Source organism: Oncorhynchus gorbuscha, linkage group LGY (genome assembly GCF_021184085.1).
Source record: "Oncorhynchus gorbuscha isolate QuinsamMale2020 ecotype Even-year linkage group LGY, OgorEven_v1.0, whole genome shotgun sequence".
NCBI lineage: Eukaryota > Metazoa > Chordata > Actinopteri > Salmoniformes > Salmonidae > Oncorhynchus > Oncorhynchus gorbuscha.
Window position 1 is genome coordinate 1,856,534 of NC_060199.1, and position 9,046 is coordinate 1,865,579.

A 9,046-nucleotide genomic window follows, 5' to 3' on the forward strand; every position below is an offset into this window, starting at 1 on the left:
ACCAATCAAGCCTCATCTGCATACCACAAATTAGCACCGCATATCCAAAAACCAATTAGCGTGTCTCTCAAATAGCTTCTCCGCCACACGGCTTTGCTTTTTCAACCGAGCTGGCACAAGAAAAGTTATCAGGTGCGCAGTTTCACGATGTGCCTTTCCCTACTCGAGAAGTGGCGTCAGCTTTTTTTTTTCTCTCTACCCTCTCAATTCACTAGTTAATCAAATTAACACATGCTAATTGGTGTAATTGCATTGTTTTGTCACCTCATGTGTGGAGGGGAAAAAATGAGGGAAAAAACAACTGATTTTTTTCCCCCTTCCTGATGCTGGAGAGGGAAAGACAGACAGTAGACCTGCCCCTCACAGCAGGGGCTGGGCGAGAGAGGTGATGCCAATTGTCTTCCTCAAGTCCACTCTCGTCACTTTCTTAAACTACATTGGAAAATAAGGTCCCAGGGCTGGCTTCTCCAATGTATTTTGAGAAGGAGGCGAGACCTAATACCTGAGAAAGCTGACCCTTCCAAAGTGCTTGACATCCATTCCTAACAAATCCTATTGGCAGATTGTTACACAATCCCTACAGTACATACACACGGCATCCCTTGAATTGATCTGGGAATTGGTTTTCTAAGACCAGTCAGTATATGACTTCCACCAAATGCCCCTGCCTTCACATGGCACTCTGGGAAGTGAGGCCATATGTCAACGTCCTCTTAATTAGGAATAGTGTCCTTGGAATTAGCAAAAGCTATTCAGAGGTAGACCACAGTCACTTCTTTATCAAGCCATAACCAAGTATCTGCTCCTGGCATCTTGTATCTACATGACTGAGCTCATGCAATCTCATTGACAGTGTCTATGCCTTTCCTATCTGAACACGCATACAGTCAAGGCTAGGTATTGTCTTAGCTATACAATACCATGGAGTAGAAACATGAATGTATTTAACATTCTGTCATCCGGTTTCCAACAGACACAACAACCATGGACGCAATACTAGCTAACTCTCAGAGCGAGCTAGCAACGTTAACTTCCCTGACTAGTTGTAGCAGTAGTTTTCAAGCCATCATTACTCCCATCCTGCAAATAAATTGAGGCGAGGAGTAACTATAGCTGCAATTACAGTGCCTAGTGAATGTCTACACACCCCTTGCACAGTTAACATTTTGCAGCCTTAAAAATCTAAAAAGGATTACATGACCTTTTTTTCTTTACTTATCTACACAACCTGTTTGACATTTTCAGTGAAATGAACATGTCTTTCCACCCCACTTGGTGGAAGCACCCTTGGCAGCAATGACATCAGTGAATTATTTTCATGCTCATCAAACCATTCAGTGACCACTCGTGCCCTGTGAATGAGGGCATTGTCATCCTATGGAGGCATAGCCACCATGGTCGCCAAAATAATGGCCTGCCCAGCATTTGTATACCCTAAGCATGATGGGATGTTAAAAGCTTAATTAACTCAGGAACCACACCTGTATACTTTGTATCTCTCATTTACTCAAGTGTTTCAATTATTTTGGCAGTTTACCTGTATGCAACCCTAAAAGTTGTGCAGAGAATCTTATTCTAAATGATTCACAACTGTAAATGCTGCCAAAGGTGCTTCCTGCAAGTATAAACTCTGGGGTGTGAAGACCCACGCAAATCAAGACATCTTTGTTTGAGATTTTTAATGAAGAAAAAATTATATATTTTTATAAATTTGAACATGTTAAGCAGGTTGTGTAGATAACTAGGACAAAAATGTTATCCCTTTCTAAATAGCTTTTTAAGGCAGCAAAAATGTGTTAACTCTCTTGCTAGTCTCAGTAGAAAACACACCTTTTCAAGAGATAATGAACTGTGAAAACAAAAGTCATTGGGATTTTGTAGGCGGCCTAGTATGAAACAAGGCCACAAACAGTGCACTTTCTTCCATGAAATCTGCACCTCGGAAAAATTATGCAATGTGCCTATCCCAAAAGTGCCCGATCACTTGATTTGAGGCTAGCAGAGGGCTGCATCACAGAGTAGCACCACTCATTATCATGAGTGTTGAGTGCGTTACACCATGCCCATTTCAAGTATCTTTATGAACTCTGAAATATGAAATTATTTCAGAATATTTAGGAAAGCTAGATGGTTAAATCATTCATCCTACTTCATGACATATCCCCCTTGCAAGATGCTGGAGTCGTGGCGTTTACTCTCTGGACCAATGCGAGACGAAGCATGGGTCATGTTCAGTAGGGCACACAGTGGGGTAAAAAACCTCACAATGGAAAACAATCTATGTTCCTAGTAATAGTCAGTTCAGTAGTAAGTTCAGTAGTAAAGTGACTGTTCCACTGGATGTCATAAGGTGAATGCACCAATTTGTAAGTCGCTTTGGATAAGAGCGTCTGCTAAATGACTTAAATGTAAATGTAATGTAGTAACAGCCCCCCCCTCCCTCACACCAGAGTTCCCAGTCTAGTACATTAGCTGGGCTTGTCATTCCCCTTCTGCCATCTCTTAAGTCCACAGCTGTCTGGAGAAGAGGGGACATGCAAAAGACTGCCTATGCCGAAGAAAGGGAGGCGGAGGAGAAGAAATGGGGAAAGATGAGTAGTGAGAGAGATGGGGAAAGATGAGTAGTGAGAGAGATGGGAAACGATGGCTAGATGGGGAAAAACAGTTGAAAGAAAATAAATCGACACTGAACTAACATAAAAACATGTTTCATGAGCTGAAATTAAAGATCCCAGAAATGTTCCATATGCACAAATGTGTTTACATCCCTGTTAGTGAGCATTTCTCCTTTGCCAAGATAATCCACCCATCTGACAGGTGTGGCATATCAAGAAGATGATTGAACAACCTGATCATTACACAGATGCACCTTGTGCTGGGGACAATAAGGCCACAAAAAATGCAGCTTTGTCACACAACACAATGCCACAGATGTCTCATGTTATGAGAGAGAGTGCAATTGGCATGCTGACTGCAGAAATGTCCACCAGAGCTGTTAACATTCAATTATGTGCTCTGGTTATCTACCGTAAGCCGCTACCAAAGTCATTTTAGATAATTGGCAGTATGTCCAACCGGCCACACAACCACAGACATGTATGACGTTGTGTGGGCGAGGGGTTTGCTGATGTCAACGTTGTGAACAGAGTGCCCCAGGGTGGTGGTGGGGTTATGGTATGGGCAGGCAGACATAAACTATGGACACAATTGCATTTTATAGATGGCAATTTGAATGCACGGAGAACATGACAAGATCCTGAGGCCATCACCTCATGTTTCAGCATGATAAAGCACAGTACCATATCACAAGGATCTGTACACAATTCCACTTCTTCCTTGGCCTGCATACTCACTAGACATGTCACCGATTGAGCATGCTTGAGATGCTCTGGATTGATGTGTATGATAGCGTGTTCCAGTTCGACCGCTAAGATCCAGGAACTTTGCACGGCCATTGAAGAGGACTGGGACAACATTCCACAGGCCACAACAGCCTGATCAACTCTATGTGAAGGAGATGTGTCATGCTGCATGATGCAAATTGGTGGTCACACCAGATGCCTTCTGGTTTTCTGATCCACACCCTCAAAAAAACACTATTTTTTAAGGGATCTGTGACCAACAGATGCATATGTGTTCCCAGTCATATGAAACCCATAGATTAGGGCCTAATGAATTTACTTCAATTGACTGATTTCTGTAACTGTAACTCAGTAAAATCTTTGAAATTGTTGCATGTTGCGTTTATATCTTTGTTCACTATCAATAAGGTGGACCAGTGACAAGGACTGTCTCAGAGAGGACAGTTGTTAGGTGTTGTTGGCAACAGACTGGGATGAATCAGCCCTCATTAACGTGAGTCATTAGCCTAGCCAGAGGAGAGACTGACCTTGTATTGTAGCTCATTCTCGATTATGGCAGCCTCCCGCACCTCTCTGATTCAGAGGGGTTGTGTTAAATGCGGAAGACACATTTCAGTTGAATGCATTGCACTGACTAGGTATCCCCCTTTCCCTAACGAATGCAGCTAGCCTAGTGGGTCCTCAGGCAGCAAGACAGGGTAGCGCTAAGCTAACGACATCGGAGAAGGGTCAATAAGAGTATCACGTCAGCCCTCTTTTGGATCAGTGATAAGGACAAATCTCATGGGGCCCACTGCCTTTCGATTTGTAGACGGTGGGCTAAAACGTCCATAATGGGACCTCTTGGCTAAAGGGGCTTCGTTTGCACTCTATAGATATGACCGAAGTTATTAAGTGTCCATTTCCATATGTGAACGCGCTGCCGCAATAAGAGGTGCTAGCTATCGGCGACCGAGATTCCACCATCAACTTTATGGATAGAGGGTGGGTGTGGTTGGGATAGGTTTGGAGGGAGTATGGGGTAGCAATTCCATCCAATCCGAGCGCTTTCAATAATTAAACTGATCAACTTCATTAGCTAAATTACGTTGATTTGACCACAAAACATGGCCATATGGCGCAATGAAACAAAAGAGGAGGAACTAATTAAAAGTACAATAATAAAGATTTTAATGAACTGGTTCCCCAGACGTCAGCACATGGGGCTGTGGAGTCATAATTAAGTGCTGTAGTGCTGGCAACATTCTCTCCCCCATTTTAATAACGGCAAGGGTTCCAACCATCTAATTAAATCTGTAAATGAATTAGCAGCATTGTAGTTCCCCGCTTGATTTTTACACCCCCACCTCCCACACCGTTCACTATTCCCAAATAACTCCATACACACACACTCGTTCTCTCGCTTTCACTCTTTTTTCTCTCTCTCTTTCACACACACATGCACACACACACATACACTTTTCCATCCAGACACATTTGCTGTTAATGAAATGTAATCATTATTGATACACTTTCAGAGGGCTTTAGCTGTTGCTAATGCATCCTAAAAATTCTAGGATGGAACACTGCACACTCACTGGAGAGTATGATAAATGGATCGGTGGTACGGATGTGTCTGTTGAGAATCAGCCTGTCCTCCCCTTGGAAATCCTACTTTGTTTTAGGAGAGCAAAGACCTTTCTTCATCACTAGCTAATGCTATCACCTTTTTCTATTGGTGCATCTCAATAGGGGGTTCCTCTCGTCTCCTTTCCTTCATCTGCATGGGTAAGGAAAACGAGACAGGCGGAAGCAGCATTCCTTGTAGACATCCAGCAAATTGCTCTCCCTATTCTTTGACCTCAAATGAGGTACACATGAAGGACAAGAGATGAGAGGTAGCCACTGTGGAATATTTGGACATACTCACACCATTTAGACCTGACATGTAGTTTCTGACACTCATCTCTTCTCTCCAATCTCCCCCCAGGGAACCAACCTTCTGCTCTCTATCCTCCCTTTCCATCTCAATCTGGGGATCTGGGAAACTAATTAACAGAAAAATCACATGGACTGACAAGGGAGTCATTTGCATATTAAATGAATTGGTTCTTCACTTGGGTCTCTGTATACTGGTGACATTGCAAAATGGAAGGCGTGGAGAACAAGTGGGTTTGTATCTCGACAATTCTCTGTTGGTCGTGTCAGGCTAGTCGATATGGCATGTTCTTCTTCTGCGTACCTGTCGTAGGAAGAGGTTAGGTACATTATAACGACAAACATTTCTTTCCCGGTGTCTTTTATTTCAGGACCACTGATAAATTTGAAAACTGAAGAGATTTCCACCGTAGATGCTAACGTGTTAGGATTGACCTGCAATTACAGCAGAGCCAGTTGCCTATTGGAGCCATGCTGGGGTTTCAGTGCCTGATCTGAGTCTGGCAGTGATATTCCTCGAGTGCAAGAAATGGATGGATGGATGTCCATCCCATAATCCATCCTTCCCAGAAGCAATCACAGAAGTAATGGGAATAATATGTCACCTGAAAATGTGCTGTTATTGGCAGAGGTTTGGAATTCACTTTGTTTATTGGTCTATTAACTTATGCATTGTCACCAGGCAAGCAAAAACTCCACCCATGCAAAAACCTGCTGATTAGAAGGTCCTATGTAGATTGTATTTTCAACCAGCAACTGTTGGGGAATAACACTGATAAAGAAAACACTTTCAGTGTAAATATGATACGTAACAGAGAGGGGAAAATATTTTGACTGGGCCTTTAACCACTTGCTCCTACCTGGCACGCAGGCGTCCCATCTACAGCTCTGGAAATGCAGATGCGCTACGCTAAATGCTAATAGTATTAGTTAAAACTCAAACGTTCGTTAAAATACACAAGCAGGGTATTGAATTAAAGCTACACTCGTTGTGAATCCAGGCAACAAGTCAGATTTTTAAAATGCTTTTCGGCGAAAGCATGAGAAGCTATTATCTGATAGCATGTAGCACCCCAAAAGACCCGCAGGGGACGTAAACAAAATAATTAGCATAGTCGGCGCTACACAAACCGCACAAATAAAATATAAAACAATCATTACCTTTGACCATCTTCTTTGTTGGCACTCCTAGATGTCCCATAATCACTATTGGGTCTTTTTTTAGATTAAATCGGTCCAGCCTAGATATCGATCTATGAAGACTGTGTGATAAACGGAAAAAAATAGCGTTTCATAACGTAACGTCATTTTTTAAAATTCAAAAAGTCGACGATAAACTTTCACAAAACACTTCGAAATACTTTTGTAATGCAACTTTAGGTATTAGTAAACGTTAATAAGCGATCAAATTAATCACGAGACAAAGTGTTTTCTATAGGGGTCCGTCTTGAAATACTGTCCGTGTATTTCCCAACCAAAATATCCGGTCGGAGACCTGAAGAAAAAGCCTGTCTCTTGTTCGTTTGACCAAGAAACAAACAATTGGCAAATGACAAGACTGTTGACATCGTGTGGAAGCTGTAGGTACTGCAACCTCAGCCATATTTAATGTCTTTCGCCCATAACAATGGGTTGAAGCGGCGGATGGATATATTTTTCCACTTTCAGTGATCAGATTTTCCTGCATTTTTCAATGAAACGCACGTTCTGTAAAAGTCACAGCCATGATTTAACCAGTTTTATAAACGTCTGAGTGTTTTCTATCCACACATACTAATCATATGCATATACTATATTCCTGGCATGAGTAGCAGGGCGCTGAAATGTTGTGCGATTTTTAACAGAATGTTCGAAAAAGTAGAGGGTCGACTGAAGAGGTTAAAGCAAGACCTATTGCAGCCAGTCCAACAAAGTTCAAGTCTCGCTCTCGTTTCTCAGTTAGCCACCGTATCATCATCATCATCATCATCATCGCCAAAAGGACACCCACCCACGTTGAAGGGCTAGCATGTGTTGGCCACAGCAGATGTCGTTACCACAGCACACACTACCACGTTGACCTCAGGTCAGTGCCTCCTCCTGCTGCGATCAGAGTCTAATGGTCTAACGCAGTGGTTCCCAAACGGTGGGTCGGGGCTCACGTGGGTCGTTGAAAAAAACCAAAACATTTTTTTGGGGGATGGAAAAATGCGTTCAGTGTGAAATTAATTGACTTAAACCAAATAGAAAGTATGTAGAAATTATAATGGACCTAAATATGTTTTAATAATAGCTTATAATCTTTGAAAATGTATAATTAACCAAATAAAAACTAGAAAATCAGGCCTCAATTGATGTTGTTTTTGAGCATAGGAACACAACATTAGCCATGTCAAAATGTGTAGAATTGCAGGATATTTTGACTTATTCTTTGGTCTGTATGTTTTTTCACCTCTCAACCCTTATGGTGGGTCGCGACTCAAAAGGCACCTCAATTGGTGGGTCACAAAGAAAATATTTTGGGGAACCCCTGTCTAACGGATGGGTGACCACCCCACGCAGCAGATCCCAGGTCGGTTTCCAGAGGCCACAGTGACCCTTGGAGCTAATTAAGGCTAAAGATAAGGGTATTAATGAGCCAGGGGCCCTGATCAAAGGAGCGTGACAGCTGAGCCTGGGAGGGGGTGAGGAAGAGGGGGGGGCTGCTCTGTTTATACGAGTTACCCCCAGTAATTGGGAGGGATGGGGATAAGATACAGGCTGATCCTTTTGTCAAATGGGGGTGGTGGGGGGGGGGGGGGGGACAGCTGTCACACACACACACTGTTGTCGTTACTCAGAGCATGTGTCGCCTCGATGGTTTGGCACTTGGAGGGTCCTGGGAAACATGTACCGGCTGGTGAATGACATTGGTCAGAACATGTGTAACCTTGGAGACCAAAAGTGGAATGTCTTGGCATTATCTAACTTGAGTGTCTTACAGCCATGACGGTCTACAGTAAATCAGAGCACAGAGAGGCTACAGTATATTGAGGGTAGTTTGATGGATCTAAAGTACACAGAGTCATGCAAATACTTACATTAAAGAACTTCCTTTCCTTGTCTCCTCTCTTTCATAATCACTGACCGGCCAGCCGCTTGAAATCAGTAAGCAACATATCTTCCCACTGAGCACACCACATCATTTCAACATGGAAATATGAGTCATGTGTGGTCTCATGTTGATCAATGAGATTTCAACCTATTTTCACCCATTCAAAATAACAGAAGTTTGTTGAATTCCCAATGTGTTAGCAATGTGCTTTCAACCAAATAGAAGCACAACAAAGTTCAAGTGGGAATATAATGTCAGATTGTTTGTACTTATACATCAACTAAATGAGTTTGCTTTTTCAAATAGCACAACCACATGCCCTGGATTGAAGTTGAGATGACTTTAATAGTAAAGTGCAAATGATCAATGCTGCTTCGAGATTCTGCACAAATTTGCATGTGTAGCCCATGCTATTTTAGACATTCCCAAAGCAGTGGTGATTTTACCATGGAAATCTTGGTGGGGCCAAAAAATAAATAATGTGGGATGCATGCCAGCAATGCCACTACATAACACAACACTAAACAATATATTACTTGCATTTTAATGGTGACAAACAGTGCCCACAAACTGTTAGTGCTTAAAGCTGTCCCAACACCTTACCACTGCTACACCTGGCTTTCAGCGGAGCCTTGACTGGCAGAGAAACAGTTTATTCAGCCTCATTTACTGCCTTAAAAAAAACAGCTGATAT